Genomic DNA, 21530 nt, shown 5'->3' on the forward strand with positions numbered 1-21530 from the left:
ACCATGCCAGGCATTTATAGGCCTGTAAGCCTAATTGTAATTGTAGGGAAAATATTGAACGGGTTGCTAAAAGATAACATCCAGAAGTATGTGACATCAAATAGTATAATAAGTGCAAGCCAGAATGGGTTTACTAAGGATAGTATTAGTCAGACTAACTTGAGCTGCACCTATGAAGAGGTGAGCAGATGCTTGGATGGAGGAGCTGCTGTATTATGTTCTTGGACTTTGCAAAGGCATTTGACACTGTCCCTCACAGATGCCTGATGGGTAAAATGAGGTCTATAGGTTTGGGAGGAATAATTTGCAATTGGATTGAAAACTGTCTGAAGGAACATATCCAGAGAGTTATAAGTGGTGTACCCCAGGGTTCTGTGCTTAGCCCAGAACTATTTAATTTATTAATAACATAGAATAGGAATTAATAGCACTGTAACTGTGTAGTGTGATACAGTCTATGGAGGATGTTCATATGCTGCAGGGTGAATTGGACAAACAGTGTTTGGTCATCCACTTGGCAAATTTAGTTTAATGAGAATAAATGTAAGGTTATGCAGCTGAAGACTAATAATCCACATGCAACATACGTTCTTGGGGGAGTAAATCTGGTAAAGTGCCCTGTTAGGAAGGACCTGTGTGTACTATAGATCCTAAATTAAATAACAGCATGCAATGTCAATCAGCTGCCTCTGAAGCGAGCATGATCTCGTTATGTATCAAAAGTGGTATGGACTCTCGGGATAGGGATGTAATATTACCACTGTAAAGGCATTGGTTCGGCCTCACCTTGAATATGCCGTCCAGTTCTGGGCGACAGTCCATAAAAAGATGGAGAGGGTACAACAAAGAACCACATAAATAATAAGAGGTATGGAGGGTCTCAGTTATGAGGAAAGATTAAAACTAGATTTATTCAGTCTGGAAAAGAGACGACGTCTGAAGAAAATAAGGGTTACTGACCATTTACAAAGAGAATTGCCCAACTTCTACCAAAATTGATCATGACACTGACCTTTACTGCCATTATCAGAAAGACCAACTTTTCAGGCAGATTTATAGTAATATAGGATTTTTGGCATTAATAATTTTATAATGATCAATATAAAATGATTGTATTTTTTTATTAATGCAGGTGATGGCTGAGGTGGAGGGTCAGCAAAAGAATCTGGTACATGCCATCGAATCGCTTTCAGGCTCTGGGCCGCTCTCTTCTTTGGATTAGGATTTTCTCCTGCTTAAAAATACCTCTGCTGCCACCCTTAGCTGCCTTGGGGAATACCTCAAATTGCTTCAGCAATGCGTATATCAAGGTGGACAAAACAACTAGCCAGTGATGTCAGGTGAGGGCAGGTGCAGCTTTGGAGACAAAACATATATAATTTTTTATTTCATAGGAAGCTGATGTGACACCACCATTCTATGTAGATATTACACGATGCCTGGGATACCAGGATACAGAGCCGGGATACAGAGCCTATGCCGGGGCAGTGATGTATGCAAGAGAACCTGCCGGCGGGTGTTGGAAGGGAGAAAACTTTATTTTTTCCCTCGACTCAAGTATAAGCCAAATTAGGGTTTTTCAGCACATTTTTTTGGCTGAAAAACTCGGCTTATACTCAAATATATAGGGTTACAAAAATACAACATTTCACAGATAATTTCAACATTTAGTCCTGGTGTACTCAATTTCAGTTGCCCCTAGACACGACCCTGTAACTTCTGACACTGGGTCGTGGGGCCGCCATCTTTGATTCCTGTGTGACATTGTGCAGCTGAGATTTCTGTCTCTCTGCCTGTAGCCAAGCGCCTCTACAGTCAAGCACGGAGTTCACACTGAGACTCACTTCCTGCCAGCAAACACATCGTGAGCAGAGAGAATTTTCAAACTAAAAGCAGATGAGGGGGAGGCATGCACATATCTGTGAGGACATAGATGTAGTAGAGCTGACCGTGTCAGTGTGTTAGTACAATGTCAGAAGCTAGATGAAAGTGTACATACACCTGTACCCTGATAATCCAACCACACTGTTACCCTACAGAACTAGATGGCTCATAATGTGCTTAGAGAGTAATCAGCCACACCCTGGAATTTTGCAATGGCCAGCCTAGGGAGTAATAGCAGCTAAAACAGTAATAAAACTGAGTAAAACTGTAAAGTAAGATGTTAAATGATCTTTATTTTGTTATCACAACTAGGATTGAGATGTGAATATTCTCTTTCGTGGGAAAACCCCTTTAATGATTATGAGATTACAAGATGTATCCAGAACATGCACATTCAGAGTCACATTCCATGTGTCAAGCCACTACTGACCAATAGACTGTGCCAAAAGCATCTTATCTGGCCACTGATGTTAATCAAACATCCAAGGTGGTGTTTTCTGATATATATTTTACATTTCATGCGGAAATCAAGGTCCCAGAGCCTGGAGGAAAAGTAGACAGCCACACAATCCAAGCTGCTTGAGGCCAAGTGTGAAGTTTCCACAATAAGTAAATGGTTTGGGGAGCCATGTCATCTGCTTGTGTAGGTCCACTGTGTTTAATCAAGACAAAAGTCAGAGCCATTTTCTATCAGTAAATTTTAGAGCACTTCATGCTTTCCTTTCCCAACAAACTTTGGGAAATGTTTCATTTTCTAAGCATTCCGACACCCAGGGCAGGAACTCTTATTACTTCAGGTGCACCAGTTCCAGGTAAGCAAAAGATCTGAGCACACGGCCGGTACACAAACTAGGTCAGCAGCGTCTGACATAGTTTGTGCCCCAGCCGCGCGCACAGACCGGCCGCTGGCAAACATGAAGTGGACCTGCCAGGGGCGTCGGAATGTTGAGTAATGTGCTGAGCATACTGGGGCCTGGCTAACCATATGCTAACGGGGGATGGCTGGCTATATACAGGCGAGCCTGTGACCAATGTATTTACCTCCCTAGACTTACACTTGAGTCAATAGGTTTTCCCTATTAGGTGCCTAGGCTTATACTTGAGTATATACACACGCATCTCAATTAGAATATAAGCAGAAAGTTATTTTCTGTAATTCAATTCAAAAAGTAAAACTCAGGGGGGCGGAGTCGGGCCGCGAACTGTGATGGCTGCTTGATACCTCGGCTCCTCACAGATACTGACCAGAATTGCCCGAAAGCACTGAAAGAGAACCACAACCATGGCTAAATACGGAGGAAGAAGCTCCAGACAGCACCAGGCACCAACTGAGCCAGCCAAAAATCAGACCTCGGTGAATTTCTGTTTAGGAAGCTCCAAACCCCGCCGGATGTAAAACCCAGATGGCGGCGAGGCACGAGGAGCTAGAAAGAACAGAGGAGGGAGGTGAGGAGGTGAGCGGGAAAGAAGAGATCGCTCCGGTGTCACGGAATTTTATCAAGCAGATGTTATATCAAGCGCTCACCACAGTAGCAAAAGAGCTTTTGCACATTAAAGATGATATAAGTCACATTAGGGGTGTGAAGGAAACCGCGATGTTCCGGAACCCCAAAGGGTACGCAAGGTCACTCCGTTATCCTTTTATAGACACTCCCAGAAAGCACGGGTTTTAAGAGGCGTTGTCCACACAACTTCCGGATATGGCACAACTATAAATCAAATGCCTAAATGGATATAAGATCCCTCTCACTAGCCGCAGTGAGACAGAATATTATCAGCCTTATGCTGCCACCAGTTCTCCTTTAATATAAGCCCGGTCCGTAACGGGATTATGTAGTGTAAGGAACCAACCCGGTAGCATGTATATAAGAGAAAAACCCGGACGCAAGATTCGTGATCGAGATAAAAGAGCAACACAGATTAGATTTTATATTTAATTGCCTTAAGGGCACACTAGACAATACAGTACACACAATAGATATATACAGTAAACAGAGTACAAATTACATGGGTAGCACTACAAGTCTAAGCAGTTCGGTGAGTTAGTTACCTTTGTGTGTGTGGCCCTAATGGGGATGGATAGTCCACACTTTTAGATCGTCCCTGCGCTTTGTTGATGTTAAAGTTTCCCCCAGGTCAAAGACAAAGACCCCTTCAGTGGTACCTGATTATATCAGGTGTGGACACACCTGAGTCCACCCTAAGGAGGGGTTAATGGTCACTCCTACCTCGTATTACATCCAGAGCCCTGGAGAAGCCACAGCTACCCCAGGGGAAGTCATGGGGTCATGGTCCTGGTATCATTGGATCCAGGTGGATTCCAGGATCGATTGATACCAAACCTGACCCATTTGCTATGGTCCTATCCAGAGATATTGCTATCTCTGGAACTGAGTATCCTAGAGCCACGAACAATGGATTGTTATGATTTCCTGAGAACAACTTTTCCAAAAATGTATTTGGTGTTCTGGTGAGACAGACCATAACTTCATAACTGTCTCTATTCATTAAAAGTTCACAGCTGCACCACTTTAATAGGCTTAGTTTGGTTGCTCGCCCTTCTCAGTGGTTTGACTCTACACCTCTTCATTCATAAAAGTAAAAAAATAGGCTGCACACCAAAATATAAAAAGAGTGGGTACTTGAGTGAATAAAGTACCCACTCTTTTTATATTTTGGTGTGCAGCCTATTTTTTTACTTTTATGTCTCTATTCAACTATATAAAATACCTGGGAATGAAGCTCCCAGTGAACCCCACAGATACTGTATCTTCGAACTAAACTACCTACCTCTTCTGACTTCAATTTAAAACCAATGTCTACTTGTAATGGTCGGCAATCGGCTCACCTTTTCCTCGTGCACGCGGACTTGTTGCAGTGATATAGAAGTAAATAGATATGTTAGATATTATATTGCGATAATGTACTGTTATAATGTAATGAAATTGAACATTTACATACCCGAGTTTGAAGAACCCTGTTGCCGTGATTAACTTCCACTATTAACTTTCGTGAATACGAGACCGATAGTGGTCACGGGACTAGTGATAGATCACATGACATGATCATGTGACCGTGACGTGGCATATGGATGACGCGATATCCGGCTCTCCGGAAAGGATACTCTCTCATTGGATGTTTGTTACTTTAAAAGTATTGCAAGCTAGTTAAACACTAGCTGATGAAGGCTCGGGTCGAGCCGAAAAACGCCTTTCCGTGCGTGTAATTTTGTCATGCTCCATAAATAAAGGAGAATTTATTTCACCTACCTCCAAGTGCCAGGAACTTTTACTTCTATATTCAATTGAAAACCAGTCAGCTAACCTGCAAATCCCCTTCCTATCATGGTTTGGTAGGAAAAATCTACTGCAAACATGTCATGCCTAGGATCACTTATCTTCTCCAGGTGGCCCCGATCAAACTTGAGGCGACTTACTTTACTAAGCTACAAAGGCTCTTTGCAAGACTCCTCTGGGACAGGGGTAAACCACATATTAGATACCAGCTCCTCCTGTAGAGGAAATCAGAAGGGGGAATTAATATGCCAAACATACTGCACTATTAAAGGGCAGTACAGCTAAATAGGTGGGCTGTGCTTCTCACCCCCATATGTAAAAACTTGTATCTTGACCTCAAAAGATCACAACTAGCGGTGAACAACCAGTTGCTTCTCTGGGGTATAGATAATTTGAGAGCTACGGAGGGTACCTATTGAAGTAACACAAAAAATGCTGAAAACCAGACTGTTATTAAATAGCCTCTTCTCTTACCCCGGCGACTCTTATTTCGTTCCTAACAGACAAAAAGAGGTACCCAGCAACCTCAATTTGGGATAGGCTGAGGGGATTCTCGCTTAGAGATGTCTTTACATTGGATAGGCATACTGCGGAAATAGTAGCACATCTGTAATATTACAGACTTCCTTCAGAAACACACTATAAAGCAAACAGCGACTGTTCTCAGAGATATTTATCAGCCTCTACAACCAATGACTCCGTTAGAAACGTATATTTCCAAAGACATGCCAGTCAAAGGGAGAGTAGCCTCGATATATCGCACACTGACCTCTGGGACTCAAGAAGGGAAACCACAATACCTATTACAGTGGGAACAGGAGCTAGGTAAGAAATTTTCGGAGAAACATATTTTAGGCAACTCTTTAGGAACTCATTTAAACTACTATCTAGATGGTACAAAACACCAAGCTTCTTACATAAAGTTAACCCTGAAATTTCACTGTTATGCTGGAGGTGTGGAAGGGAGAATGGCTCCTATATACACAATTGGTGGGAGTGTCCACTCATAAAGACCTTTTGGGATAAAATATTACAGGAAATAGAAGACATCTGCAGCATCTGTATACCTCGAGACCCTAGCCTAATCCTTCTTTGGCGACAAACAGAGTTGTTTCAGCCAAGGAGAAACAATCTAGCGACACAGCTTTTGATGTTGGCTAGACTATTAATCCCATCATTCTGCAAACAAGATAAAGCCCCCTCCTTAGAGCCCTGCCTGTCTATATGAAGAGAAATCAACCTCATGCTGCCCTCTTCAGAGAGTCACACGTCTCTCTCATTCATGAGGGGCGCTTGGTTAAAAAATGTAAGTGTCAGGGAGGAGGTGGGGTATACAGACTGTGTACTGTAGCTCTCCACCTCCAAGACTAGAACAGAGGACATCAATAAAAGTCTTTTTTTTTAAAGAATTCTGGCTCTAAACCCACAGAGCCAAACAAAAATAATACATCGAAAAGATACTTTATGTGGTTTGCGGAGGGGCACCTGGTGACAGGTTCATGTTAAGAACAAACATACAGAACCGGTCTTCTATGTAATCTGAGGATTGTATAATATATATATACATTAAAAATAGATCAAATGCTTAGGCGCTACTTAAAGGAACTAATGATGGATATAATATTTAACATATACTTATGGTGTGCACCACTATATGACAGATGTCATATGTATTGAACAAGGAAAAGAATATGGGAAGGCAGAGGTCGCACAAACATTTTTCCAGAAGGGTAATAATACTCCTCTCACCATTTTTGAGGAGTATTTTTAACCGAGGAGGAGTATGAAATTTTCAATAATAAATTCATAACTCCTAGGTGTATACATAGTGTTAAAAGACGTCTGTTCATACAAGGAAAAAGTTACAGCTCCTGTTTTCGCTTCTTAAAGGGAACCTGTCACCAGGAGACATTTTTAGCACTCCCCCAGTTCCCACAGAGCATAGTACATACACTGCCAAAGTGTTTTTGTATAAAAAATTGGTTTTACAGAAAAAAAGATATGTTATATTGTTCCTTTCATTAGCATCAGCTGTGTGACTAGGCACTCGTCCACTGGGAGTGGCTGGAAAGGAGCAGTTTCCACCCCACCCTTGGGAAACAGATCCTCCATGTGTCCTTTTCAAATATATGAATAACTCCCCTCACTCGGGATTGGCTGTAGAGGAGCAGGGGACGTTGCTAAGAAAGTGATGGGTGTTTTCATATATTTGAAAAGGACACATGGAGAAGCTGTTTCCCAAGGGTGGGGGGCACTGCTCCTTTCCAGACACTCCCAGTGGACAAGTGCATAGTCACACAGCAGATGCTAATGAAAGGTACAATATTACATTTTTTTTTTAATGTAAAACCTATTTTTTTTATACAAAACCACTTTGGCAGTTTATGTACTATGCCCTGTGGGGACTGGGGGAGTGCTAAAAATGGGTCTCCTGGTGACAGTTTACCTTTAAAAGGGTTTTCCCACAAATTCAAGTTAACTTGCATTCTCAGGAAAGTTGAGATAATTATAGAAACATTATATCATGTATTAATTAACCAGTTCGGCGGTCGCGTTCCGATGCATGGAGAGGGCTCGCGGGCCGAGCCCTCTCCATAGCCGGTAAGTTTCTGCTGCATATTGCAGCAAAGGCTTACCGGTAACACCCGCGACCGGTGCCGGCACCGATCGCGGGTGTTTTCTTGCTGATCGCCGCCGGCAAAGCTGCATGGGCGCCGCCATCTTTCCGAGGATTGCCGCTCCCCGTGACGCCCCGTGAGACCCGAAGCTACCATGGCGACGGATCGCCGCTCCCCGATGACGTCACGAGGAGCGGCGATCCGTCGCCATGGTAGCTTCGGGTCTCACGAAGACCCGAAGCTACTTCGGGTTAACCCATTCATTACAATGTGCTATCAGCACATTGTAATGTATGAGGAGTAAAATCCCCATATACTGCCATAGTGTAGTATGGCAGTATATGGTAGGATCGATCAGACAACCTAGGGTTAAAGTACCCTAGGGAGTCTGAAAAATAGTAAAAATAAAAATAAAAAAAAGTTAAAAAAAATTATAATAAAAAAACATAAAAATTCAAATCACCCCCCTTTCCCTAGAACTGATATAAATACAGGCAGTCCCCGGGTTACATACAAGATAGGGACTGTAGGTTTGTTCTTAAGTTGAATTTGTATGTAAGTCGAAACTGTATATTTTATCATTGTAGTTCCCGACAATTTTTTTTTTTGCCCCAGTGACAATTGGAGTTTCAATTTTTTTTGCTGTAATAGGACCAAGAATTATCAATAAAGCTTCATTACAGACAATTTTAAGCTGATTATTGCAATCTGGCACTATTTTAAAGCATCCAGAGAGCTTCACCAGAAATCACAGTGGGCAGAGGGGTCCGTCTGTAACTATGGGTTGTCTGTAAGTCGGGTGTCCTTAAGTAGGGGACCGCCTGTATAAATAAACAGTAAAAATCATAAACACATTAGGTATCGTCGCGTCCGAAAATGCCTGATCTATCAAAATATAATAACGGTTTTTCACTGCGTTTAACCCCGTAACGGAAAATCGCGTCCAAAGTCAAAACTGGCACTTTTTTGCCATTTAAAAAAAATTAAAAATTCTATAAAAAGTGATCAAAAGGTCGTACAGTCCTAAAAATAATATAATTGAAAACATCATCAAAAGTCGCAAAAGATGACACCACCCTCAACTCCATACAACGAAGTATGGAAAAGTTATAAGCACAAGAAGACGGCAAAATAAAAAAAAAAATTTTTGTTCATGAGGTTTTAATTTTTGTAAATGTATGAAAACATTATAAAACCTATAAAAATTTGGTATCCCTGTAATCGTACTGACCCAAAGAATAAATTAGATGCGTCATTTGTGGCGTGAAGTGAAAGCCGTAATATCCAAGCCCACAAGAATACGACACAAATGCGTTTTTTCACCATTTTCACTGCATTTGGAATGTTTTTCCCGCTTCCCAGTACATGGCATGGAATATTCAATGCGATCACTATGAAGTGCAATTTGTCACGAAAAAAACGAGCCGTCACATAGCTTTTTACGAGTAAAAATAAAAAAGTTATAGATTTTTGAAGGTGGGGAGTGAAAAATGGAAATGAAAAAAACGGGAAAGGGCCCGGTCCTTAACCGGTTAAACAAGTGGTGCACAACCTTATAATGGGGTGTTCACCCATGGTTTTTTCAAACACATCAGAACAGCTGATAAGAGATTTGCCCAAATTACATTGTGTTAACAAAACGCATGGGTCAACAAAATTTTATTGCATGCGTTTTGTAAACAAAATGTTCACAGCAATGAAATTGGGCAAATCTCCTCTTCTCAGCTTTTGTGATGCGTTTGAAAACTCATGTAATAACACCACGTGTGTAATAACACCATGTATGTACGACCTCAAGCTTGTGGCCGTACATATGTCCCCAATAGACAACAATGGCCGCACGGGGCGATACCGCTGTGTACACGGGAAAAAGATAGGACATGTCCTGTCTTTTCTCGTGTTGCGGCCCATATGCAATGCATTTCAATGGAGGGGGAGGGGTCACCAGCTCCTCCTCTTCATGGCGCCGAACACATGCTTGCACGGCTACAGCCTGGCGGGAATACGTTTGTATGCAACCTTATTGTCTCATCAGAAATTTCAATCTACAACTATGGCTGACGGCAGCCCCCAGACCAGCCTGGGGCTAATGCTGCTGAATTTTTATTTAATTTATTTACTGGGTGTTGGGAACATAACTCAATTTAGAAAGGAACACATACGGTATATGTGTTCCTTGCTTTACTTAAATATAGATCACAGATAACAGTGATCTATTGGTAGGAGCCCATTGGAGCACTTATCAGTGATCTGTATACAGAGATATGCAGAGAGGATACACATAGCACCTTCCCTGCAAGCCTCTCACTGTATACAGGGGCTGCAGTGACAGGGGATTGATAATAATCGGCCCCCTGTCACAGTACACGATCGGGCTGCCACATACACAGCTCGATCCTGTTAATGCCGGTGTGCACGATCACACAAATTATAAGGGGCAGATCAGGAGCACAGCCAAGGCAACAGATATCCCGGTCCAACCCTCCTCCCCCAACCCTCGCTCGGCTCCTGCCCCAACCCACGCCTATTTTTCGGCGCCCATGGGAAAGACTTGTACAGTGAGCAGGAAGTCCCTCCCTTTCCTGCTTCCAGCCACTCAGCACTGCGATTCTGCAAAGGATATTTTTCTCTTTTGTAGGCCGTTTGGAGGCAGCAGCGGACATTCAGACAGGAAAATCACCAAGCGCCTGGTGATTTTTTTTGGGGGGGGGCGGGGGGGGGGGTAAATCAGCCTCTACACGCATCTATGACACACAGAGGCGTTATCGTAACCACTGTGGGAAGGAATAGTGTTTATAGCCATTAACCCCGTATCGACCAGGCCCTTTTTCATTTTTGCGCTTTCATTTTTCACTCCACACGTTCAAAAATCTATAACTTTTATTTTTCCATGTAGAGAGCTTTTTTTTTTTGCGCAACAAAATGCAATTTATGGTGACTGTATTAAATATTCCGTACAGTGTAATAAGAATTGGGTAAAAAAATCTTTTTTCATTTTTTTATCTTTATTATTTGGGTTGGTGCACAGTTATACAAAATTTATACAAGTTCATACAAAATTCATACATTTACAAAAATTTAAACCTTTTAAAAAAAAAGTTTTTTCCCATCTTCTGGCACTAATAATGTTTTCATACTTCAGTGATTGGAACTGTGTGTGGTGTCATATTTTGTGGCTTTTGATGATGTTTTCAATGCTACCATTTTGAGGACTGTTCGTCCTTTTGATCACTTTTTATTTAATTTTTTATGGCATTTTCTAATTTGGGCGCTATTTTCTGCTACGTGGAAATAACCATTATTTTATATTGATAGATCAGACATTTTGGGACTCGGCAACACCTAACATGTTTATGAGTTCTACTGTTTATATCAGCTCTAGGGAAAGAGGGGTGAATTAAATTCAAATTGTTATGTTTCTTCAGACACCCTAGGGTACTTTAACCCTAGGTTGTCCGATTGATCCTAAAATGCAAATCGCAGTCAACCAGCCTTGTGTAACCAAAGGTTGTCATGGCAACAGATCGTCACTTCCTGCTGACGGCACATGGAACGACGATTCCAAGCACCGCCGGCAATCAAAGGTTTAACACCCACGATTGGTGCTTCTACCGATCACGGGTGTTAGCTGCATTGTGCAGTAAACCACCTGTGAGTATGAAGGGGGCTCAGCCCGTGAGCCTTCTTCAAGTTCCCCTCCCGCACAGGACGTTCAGGACCAGGGGCAGGACCAAGCGGTGTGCATGTGCATAGGCTAACAGTTATTGTACACTGTCATATGCTGAATTTATAAACATGTAATCTGTAGAATTAAAATATACATCTAAGGCTACATTCACATGGACGTATGAAAATGGCCGTATACATACCGTTTTTTTACGGATTACATAGGGCCACATTCATTTCAATGGATAATACGTCCAACCATTTATATTGCCGTTTTTGACACTGGAGTGTACCGTACTGTATACTAGCCGTATAAAAATATAGAGCATGTCCTATTTTCTCCCGTATTTCAGTTCTGTATGCCCTAGAAGTCTATGGGGACGTATAAAATACGGGTTACGTACGGGCTGCATACGGATGAAAAACGTCACGTATATACGGGCTCATACGGCCTGTAAATACGGGACTGGAGAAATCATACGGTAGTGTGAATGTAGCCTAACTTTTCACATTTTCATACAAATCACCAAAACTTACATTTTGAGGAAACAACTTAGTTTTCAATTGACTTTATATAATATGACATTATATAATAGAAACAGTGCTCTGCAACATATGTAAAATATATATTTTTTAGGGTTTAGGGACCCCATAGAGATCTATGGCAACCAGTCACAGTGCGGTGAGAACACGGTGTCTCACCTTACCATGTACAAGCCAGGCAGCCATCATGCCATAGGAGATATCTGCTTTCAATGGAGAGTAGAGGAGCACTCACCCCTCCTCCCTCCTGTACCTGGCTGTTTGCTCACCCAGGCCTAAAACAAAATTGTAATTGGAACGTATACTTTTTTGGAAAATACATGCATTTAGCCAAAAACATGATACATTCAGAATGCACTGCAAAGTTTGGTACCCAATTTTTCCTAAACATGCCAATACTGCACAAGTTGCATTAGTACACTACAGGGTACTAGTACACAAGGTGCACCAAAGGCTTTTGCATAGCAGATTTGCATGATCACATTATACAGGCTCTTAAATATTTATAACGTGGACATGAGGGAATATTTTGCAGTATGAAATGTACTTAACAGATTAGGGTGTCTGCAGTTTATTCATGCGATTGCACTTACCGTATATAGTCAAGTGTAAGCCAACCCGAGTATAAACCAAGGTACCTAATTTTACCACAAAAAAAACCTGGGAAAACATATTCACTCGAGTATAAGCCAAGGGAGGGAATCGCAGCCGCTACTCTATAGTGTAATGCCCACAGCAGAGTGCTCCCCCTTAGCTTAATGCCCACAGCAGAGTGCCCCAGTTAGTGTAATATCCACTGCAAAGTACCCACTTAAAGGGGTATTTCCACGATCAGAAGTTTCTTATATGTACTCAGGATAACAAAATAACACATTCTCTAATTCACTGTTATTAACAAAATTGCAGAATTTCACAGATACAAGTCCAACCTGTCTATCAGTCCTGCTGTACACAATTTCTGTTGCTCCTAGACATGACCCAGTAACTTCTGACTTTGGGTCGGGCGCCATCTTAGATGAGATCGTGGACATGAGATTTCTGTCTGTCTCTGCTGTGTGGCTGTAGCCACAACCCCTGCATGGAGTTCACGGACGCTCACTGATTACTTCCCGTCATGGTGAGCAAAGAGAGGCTGCAAACTGCAAGGAAATAAGTGATACAGGAAAAGGGCGGGGTAGGCACATTTCTTTGAGCTGTAGCAGAGATCACCGTGTAACAGTGTAATGGTCTGTCAGTCTCTGTGTAATCATCTTGTGCATCTATGATCTGACTCCTCTCTCTTTCTAGGTGTCAATGTGTAAACATTGTCAGAAGCCAGATGAAATTGCATATACACATGTATCCTAAAAATCTAACCATTGTCACCCCACAAAACGAGATGGGTCGTAATGTGTCTGCTTAGAGAGGCTCTGCCCACACCCTGGGATTTTGCATTGGGCAGCCCGAGGAGAGCTAAAACAGCAATAAAACTGAGCAAAATTGTAAAGCAAAGAGTTAAAATTATCTTTATTGTGTTATCACTAGGGGATAGAAATGTAAGAATTTTCTTTCATAGGTAAACCCCTTTAATGTTACATGCACAGCAGAGTGCCCCGGTAAGTGTACTTTCAGCACCAGAGTACCCAATATGAAAAATTCCCTAACATCCTATTCTCTCCCCCAGAGCACCTCCTTGAGTTCCTGGCCGTCAGATGTATGTCTATGCGATCTTCCAACACATAACAACCCGGTTTCCCCGAAAATAAGAGTGTCCTATATTAATTTCTGCTCCTAAAGAGGCACTAGGTCTTATTTTCAGGGGATGTCTTATTTTTCCATGAACAAGAATTTACATTTATCGAACAAAAAAATCAACTTCTCTAACATCCTTATAACTCTCCAAACTCTGAATTTCATGCTGTATTTCTTGTGACTCCATTTCTATTAGAATCATTGGCCCCAGTCTCTCATGTATAGTAAAAGCAATTTCCATAAATGACCCCTTCTTATCCTGGTAGCTGCTGGTATCACATTTGCAGCACAACAGCCAGTGATTTACTTCCATGAATTCTTCCCCATGTCACAACCTTCTGCAGCATCTAAAAGATTTCCTAATACTAATGTATGGTGTGGGATGAGCTGCTGCAATGGCTGCTGCTAGGTCTTATTTTCAGGGGATGTCTTATTTTAGGGAAAACAGGGTAGGACATCAGCAGGAGGATACACTGCGCATCTTAGTTTCTCTGACAGCAGATCGTATAGATTGGCATGGATCATAAGGCTCCGCTCATTAATAAGAGGCAGCTTGTCTGGCGAAGGGGCAGAGTCAGCCAGTAAGTAACGGGGTTTACTAAGTAACTGCCTCCCTGCCCATATCTGACTAGTGCAGGGCGATATTAGAACTAGACAGAGGGACAGGTCAATTGGAGGAGGGGTGACCCCAATAAACATCCTCCTGCCTGGCCCGACCCTACACTATAATTTGAGGGAAACGGCTCACGGGATCAACTCTTAGCAGGTGCCGATAAACATAGCTGGCTACTGTACTGAAGACTGCTGTACAAAGCAGAAACACTTTGTATATCTTTATTCAAATAAGATGACATTCCTTGCAGCACAATGTCTAGAAGATTTTTATCTCTACCTGCAACTCTTCTTTGATTTTCAGAGGCATAACATTTTTTATTTTTTTGTTGCTAGAGTTGTTTTTATGCAAGAAGAATTGTTCCTTTTAATTATAACATTTTGGGGAACATACCTTTTTTTATTACTATTTTTACTGAAGTATTTCAGTTTTTCCAGCATTGACAATAATCATAATGAAACATAAGTCATAAGGAGCAACAGGTAATCATTGTTCCATTAATGTAATATAAGAGGGTGAAGCCAACTGGCACAGACCAATATATAGGGGGAGGGGAAATTCCTCCAGACTACTTGGGGTAACTTCCCCAAAGAGTGGGGACAACAAACTAATAAAAAATAGAAAAAGGGATCAGACGACAGACTGAGTCGGCTGGGTGGTAAGTGATTCCTACCGTGGAAGCTAGCATTTCAGCAGACACCAGTCCAATAATAGTTCCATGGGGCCCATATGCGGACAAATTTCCCTACTGTGTTGTGCAGGAGTGCTGTGTATTCTAAGGTACGAATCCAATCGGGAAGGTGGTGTGGGTTGTTTCCATTTTGCAGAAATTAAACATCTGGCTGTAGTATGAAGGTGCAAAAGTAACCTAGGGGTGTGCTTACTCATTCCTTTAGGATAGAGATTTAACAGTACGGTCCAGAATGTGTGCTGCACATCTGCAACCCCCGCTCTGCACCACCAGCAAACATGAGGAGAATAAGGGTATATACAATGTAATAATGCAGAGGTGTGATACCAGACCATTAACAACTTATACTGGTTCTCCTTATACTGGACACATTGAGAGGTTATAGTTGCCCTGTCCCATACTTGCCGCATGATCTCACGTGGAAGTTCTCTCCCCAGAAAAAGTTTATCTTATGACGAATCTCAAAAAATCATGCCCCCCCTGAGAATATTAAAAAATACACGATGCTACTAGATTTTTACCATAACCAACCCCCCCTCCCCCACAAATTAAAATATTAGAGACATGCATTTATGTACGGATTTTAACTTGTGCAACACTTTCCCCCCTCAGTTACCTGAGATATCCCCCCCCAAATTAATTCTAACATATAGTGTCACCCTTTAATTAAAATGTAAAATTTCCAAATGACAATATTGTGTGTCATGAATTATTATAGCGATTTACATATATACTTCAACAGAAAACAAAGCATTGTTCAATACATAAGCACAGTACTAGAACCAAACTTCATACAGAGACACAGCTCCATTACTAATTCCTGGTCCCTAAATACATATATACAGTATCCCAAATTATTTTACATACATATGTAAAATAATTTGGGATACTGTATATATGTATTTAGGGACCAGGAATTAGTAATGGAGCTGTGTCTCTGTATGAAGTTTGGTTCTAGTACTGTGCTTATGTATTGAACAATGCTTTGTTTTCTGTTGAAGTATATATGTAAATCGCTATAATAATTCATGACACACAATATTGTCATTTGGAAATTTTACATTTTAATTAAAGGGTGACACTATATGTTAGAATTAACATTGTACATACAGAGCCCTAATTTATAATGTGCTCCCTCTAAATAACACTTAACTTTACTGTTTATACTGTGCATCTCTAATATAAATACAGGCAGTCCCCGGGTTACATACAAGATAGGGTCTGTAGGTTTGTTCTTTTTTTTTTTTTTTTTAAAACAAAATTTTATTTGATTTTCAATACAAAACAAGTAAACATACAGGACAATAGGACATTGCGCATTGTCCATGAACATATTGTAATATAAAAAACATTCTATCTTTATATAACATTGGAAGTACATTGTGCCGTCAGTCTAAATCTCAATGTATGGCGTCATTTTTGCATTTTTGACATTATCGTCGTACCTTGCAGTGATCAGGATTTAGGAAGGGTTTTTATTCCATTGTTTGTAGTCTTAAATTCCCCAACGTCCCCTTCAGTTCCTCCCTACTGTACCACTCTGTGTATCGGAATGGGGTCATCAGCTCCACAATTTCCGCTCTAGACATATGAGATGAAATAAACTTCCTCCATTTTTTGAAAAAAATTTTTGTCTGTTTTTCTTTGTGTCTTAACGTCTCTAGTCTATCTTGTCTAATTAAGTATCTCATTTGTGTAGTTATTTCTGTCATGGTGGGTATTGAGCTATGTATCCAGTGTTTCATTATGCTACGCTTAGCCACCAGGAGAAAGGCATGCATGTCTGTTTTCATGTTTCCCTGTATTTCCTCATTTTCCTCATCATGGAATATCATTACTAGAGGGTCCAGGGGCAAGGTGACCGACCAGTGTGTTGTTATGTGATCCCTTACCGTTTTCCAGAATGCCTGCGTATGCTCGCATTCCCATATACCATGCCACAGGTCAGTGCTGGGGGTGGAGCATTTGGGGCACTCCGTGATTCTGTCTGGTCTTGTTGGCGTTTTTGGCAGGTCAAAACCGTAGTATGCGTGGTGTAATATTCTAAAATATGTTTCCCTCCATTGTTCACTGACTACGCATTTCCTAACATGTTGCCACCCTCTTAACAGTTTTTCTGCCACCTCCTGGTCGTCAAATCTACGAATCCAGCCCTTTCCTACCTGTGTCAGTGTGGTTTTCAACATTTGTTGTTTTAGGTCTCTGTACAGTGTGGTTATGTTCCGGGTACTCTGTTCTGTGCCCAACATGGAGGTGAAGGACGTTTCTAGGGCCTCTTTTCTGATGTCCACCACCCTTGACTTTATGAAATTGTGGATCTGATGGTAAGTAAAGGTTACACATCCTGTTAATGAGTATTTAGTTTGGAGCTCTTGCTCCGTGAGCCAGCGTGGTTCTGTTTCATGTAACAGATCCCGTATCGTTCTAATCCCCTTCTCCTTCCATGAGCTAAACAGTCTACTTTCAGTGCCTGGTTTAAAATCTCTGTGAGACCATAGAGGCATGTGTTTTGATATTAGGAAAGGGAGACTGTGTAGCTTTCTCACTTCCTTCCACGTTACTAGTGTGTCCCGGAGGAGAATGGATTGTTTCGCTATTGGTGGCCACTTGGAGTAACTCGTGTGCATAAGGGAGAGTAAGTCATATGGTGCTGCCAGTTCTTTTTCTATGTCAGTGTTGGAATAGTTGTTTTTGTTGTAGAGCCAGTCTATGACATGTCTTAGCAGACAGGCTAAGTTGTACCCTCTTATGTTGGGTAAGTTCACCCCTCCTTCCTCTTTATATAGCATTAGTTTTTTTGCTGCAATTCGTGGTCTCTGGCCACGCCAAATAAAGTGCTGGAAGGCTTTCATTATGTTCTCCACGTCTTTGTGTTTTAGGAGCATTGGTATTGTCTGCAGGGGGTATAATAGTTTGGGGAATGAGATCATTTTTATTAAGTGGCATCTCCCCATCATTGTTAGGGGAAGTTGGTGCCAACGGGATAGTTCCTCTATCATCTTATTTATAAGGGGTTGGTAATTCAGTGTGTAGATGGTATCCGGTGTGCGGCCTATGCGAATTCCTAGGTATGTAAGAGAGGTGGTCACCACTTTAAAGGGCATATTGGGGCAGTTCCCTCTCAGTGAGTCCTGTTTGTTAAGGAGGTCCAGTACCTCACTCTTGTCTACATTGATCCGAAAGCCCGCAAACGTGCCGAAATGAGAAATATGATTCAAAACTGATTGCAGGTGGCGTTTTGGGTCAGAAAGGAAAAGAATTACGTCATCTGCGAATAAAGCAGCTTTCACTTTCTCCTTTCCCACTGTGATGCCCTCAAATAAATCAGTATCCTCTAAGGATCTGGCTAGGGGTTCTATTGCCAAGTCGAATAGTAAAGGCGAGAGTGGGCATCCTTGCCTTGTGCCTTTCTGCAGTGCAAATGGGGAGGACAGAAAGCCTGGTGTGTGCACGCGTGCCACCGGTGAGTCATATAGGGCAGATATCATTGTTCTGAATTTCCCGGAGATGCCAAAGCTATCTAGTGCTAGGGTTAGCCACGGCCATTTTACATTATCGAAAGCTTTTTCAGCATCTAGTGCCAGGAGAATTGGGTGCTCTCCTTCCTGAGGTCTCGTTTTTACCCTGTCTAGTATGGTCAGTACTTTTCTAATGTTTGTGACCGCAGCTCTTCCCTGTATGAAGCCTACTTGGGATTTCCCAACCAGTCCTGGCATATATTGTGCTAGCCTATCCGCCATTATCTTTGATAGTAACTTGATGTCCTGGTCTATCAGGGATATTGGACGATAGGACCCTGGATCCAGTAAGTCTTTCCCTTCTTTAGGGATTAATTTGATATATGCTGTTTTGGAGTGGTGCGGGAGTGTGCCGTGTTGAAGTATTGCGTTAAAGTGTGATGTCAGTACTGGGGTTATCTGTTTTCTTAGTGCCTTGTAGAACTCTGCCGGATACCCGTCAGGGCCTGGTGCTTTGCCATTTTTTAGATTCCCTATAGCTCTCCCTAGTTCGTCTTCTGTAATGTCCTCATTTAGGTAGTTTAACTGTTCGTTGGTCAGTTTTGGTAGTTTCTGTGCTTTTAGAAAATTAGCTGCGTCTCTACTGCCTCGTGTGTCATCTGTATATAGTGTTTCATAGAAATCTCTCAATGCCTTGTTCACCTCTTTTGGCGAGGATACTATCGCTCCTGAGGGTAGGCGTATGGACTGTATATGGGTGGGTTTGTGTCTCCCTTTGGCCAATCTCGCTAGTAGCCTACCCGTTTTGTTGCCGTATTTAAATAGCTCTGCCTCAAAAGGTTGCCTATGCATTTCCTCTCTTCTGTCTAACCACAGGTCATAATTAGCCCTTGCTTCATCCCACGCTAGTTTTGTCACCTGTGAGGCGGCATTGAGAAATGTTGTGTATGCTTGTCTTAGCGTCTCGCTAGCTTTTTCATACTGTATTTTTACTTTTTTCTTGAGGTTAATGGTGTATGCCATCAATCTGCCTCTTAAGACAGTCTTCGCCGACGTCCAATAAGCCGCCGGGTCTGACCTAATGGAGGCATGATCAAGGTCATGTTCCAACCACCAACCATTTAGTATGTCTGCGAAGGAGTCATCTTTGGTGAGGAATGTCGGGAAGCGCCAGAGTATGTCAGTGCCTTTTGGGTGCACTTTGTGTATATTCGCCTGGACTGGTGCGTGGTCTGAGATTGCAATGTCTTCTATCTCTGATGTCAGCAGCCGCTGGCACACATTTTCTGACAGTAGGATATAGTCTATGCGCGACCAGCTAGAGTGTGGGTGTGAGTAATGTGTGTATTCCCTTTCATCCGGGTGCTGCAATCTCCAAGCATCTTTCATTCCTGTTTGTGCCAGGAGCTCCGGCAGGTATGTCTCTACATTTATGTCTCGCTGTCTAGTGGTCTGTGAGCTAGGTACCGTCCGTTTCCTGTCCTCCGCACTCGACAATGTAGTATTGAGGTCCCCTCCTAGCACTTTGAATGCTGTTGTGTCCCCCATTAGCTTGGTTATGAGCTTGTTATAGAACTCTTTCTTATTCTCATTCGGCCCGTATACACTGTATATCGACCAACGTTCTCCCTGGTGTTCTATGAGGATTCTTACCCATCGCCCCTCCTTGTCACATTCTGCTTTCACTAATACCCCTGTGAAGTTCTTGTGTACCAAAATCAGCGCCCCTGCTTTGCCATTGCATGCCGGGGTGCCGTATACCTGGCCTACCCATAGCTTCTGCAGTCGAAAGAAGTCTGATTCATCCAGGTGCGTCTCCTGTAGGAGAGCTATGTCCGGTTTGGAGCGGCCTAGGTGACGTAGAATTTTCGTCCGCTTTTGAGGGGACCTCAGTCCCTTTACGTTCCAAGTTACTATTTTCATTTAATTAGTTTGATTTTTAATTTTTTGTGCCTGTAGAGTATGGTATCAGACTTTTTTCGAGTTGGATGGCCAGGTTTCGTACTCCCTGTATATACATTCCCGCTTCTCAGCGTTTTCTCCCCCCTATCCTGCGCCCTGCTCATTAATTCTGTTACAAGCTGACTGCATAGCAATAGTACTTCCTTTTTAACATATGCACAAACATTTAACTTAACATATAACAATATTAACAAGGGTTCACAGTTAATCCGTGAAAAATTAAAACCTATGGGTGTTTTTGAAGCAATTCCCATTTGGGTTAGGTGACTTCACTTTTTTCAGTGATGCACGAGCTTCCTGCCCTTTACGGCCAGTTATATTGTCACTATGGATCGGGGGGGGGGGGGGGTATGGGAGGAAAGGGAAGGGAGGGGGGGGTATGGGAGGAAAGGGAAGGGGAGGGGGGGTATGGGAGGAAAGGGAAGGGAGAGGGGAGATGATTAGGATTCAGCTGGGGGAGTCAAAATCAGTTAAGGTGTTGTGGCCGCTCTGTGTCTAAGTAACTCCACATGGTGCCAACAAAAAACTCCTGTAAGGATGTATGGGAGTTGTTCGCTCTTACCCCCTCCAGAGGAGTTGATTCAGTCAGTTATTTCTAAGGTTCCTTGGGTAGTTGGTGCTTCTTCCTGGCGATGAGGCTCGGGAGTCTAGGCTTCTGAAGCGTCGTCGTGGCTCCCTTCTGCGTTGCGGTGAGGCCATCCGTTTTCTCCCACCGCTGGGACTGCTGGCTGGGGACAGAAGGCGGTGTCTGTAGACTGCCTCTTTTGCCGCTTCTGGTGTATTGTAGACCCCCATCGAGCCGTCGTCATAAAACACGCGCAGGGTTGCTGGAAAAATGAGTTGAAAGCGTACCTTCTTGTCTACTAATGCCGAGCAGATGGTGCTGAAGGCTCTTCTTTTTTTAGTTACCTCTGCTGAGTAGTCTTCAAATAGAAGTAGTTTCGACCCCTGGAATAGTAAAGGTCTCGATCGCTGACGAAAAGCTCTAATTATGTCCGTTTTGTCGTTATAGTCCAGGTATCGCATTATGACCTGCCGGGGTCGTGTCGATTTGAGGTCTTTATTTGA

At 42.4% G+C, this 21530-nt stretch overlaps 1 protein-coding gene across 3 annotated transcripts in view; it reads right to left on the minus strand.

Moving 5' to 3' along the window:
* Nucleotides 1-21530, minus strand: part of GALNT1 (polypeptide N-acetylgalactosaminyltransferase 1) — a 418536-nt gene that overhangs the window by 178447 nt on the left and 218559 nt on the right. The gene's annotated exons all lie outside the window — the stretch shown is intronic.

This window comes from Engystomops pustulosus, chromosome 5, assembly GCF_040894005.1.
Source record: "Engystomops pustulosus chromosome 5, aEngPut4.maternal, whole genome shotgun sequence".
Lineage (NCBI taxonomy): Eukaryota > Metazoa > Chordata > Amphibia > Anura > Leptodactylidae > Engystomops > Engystomops pustulosus.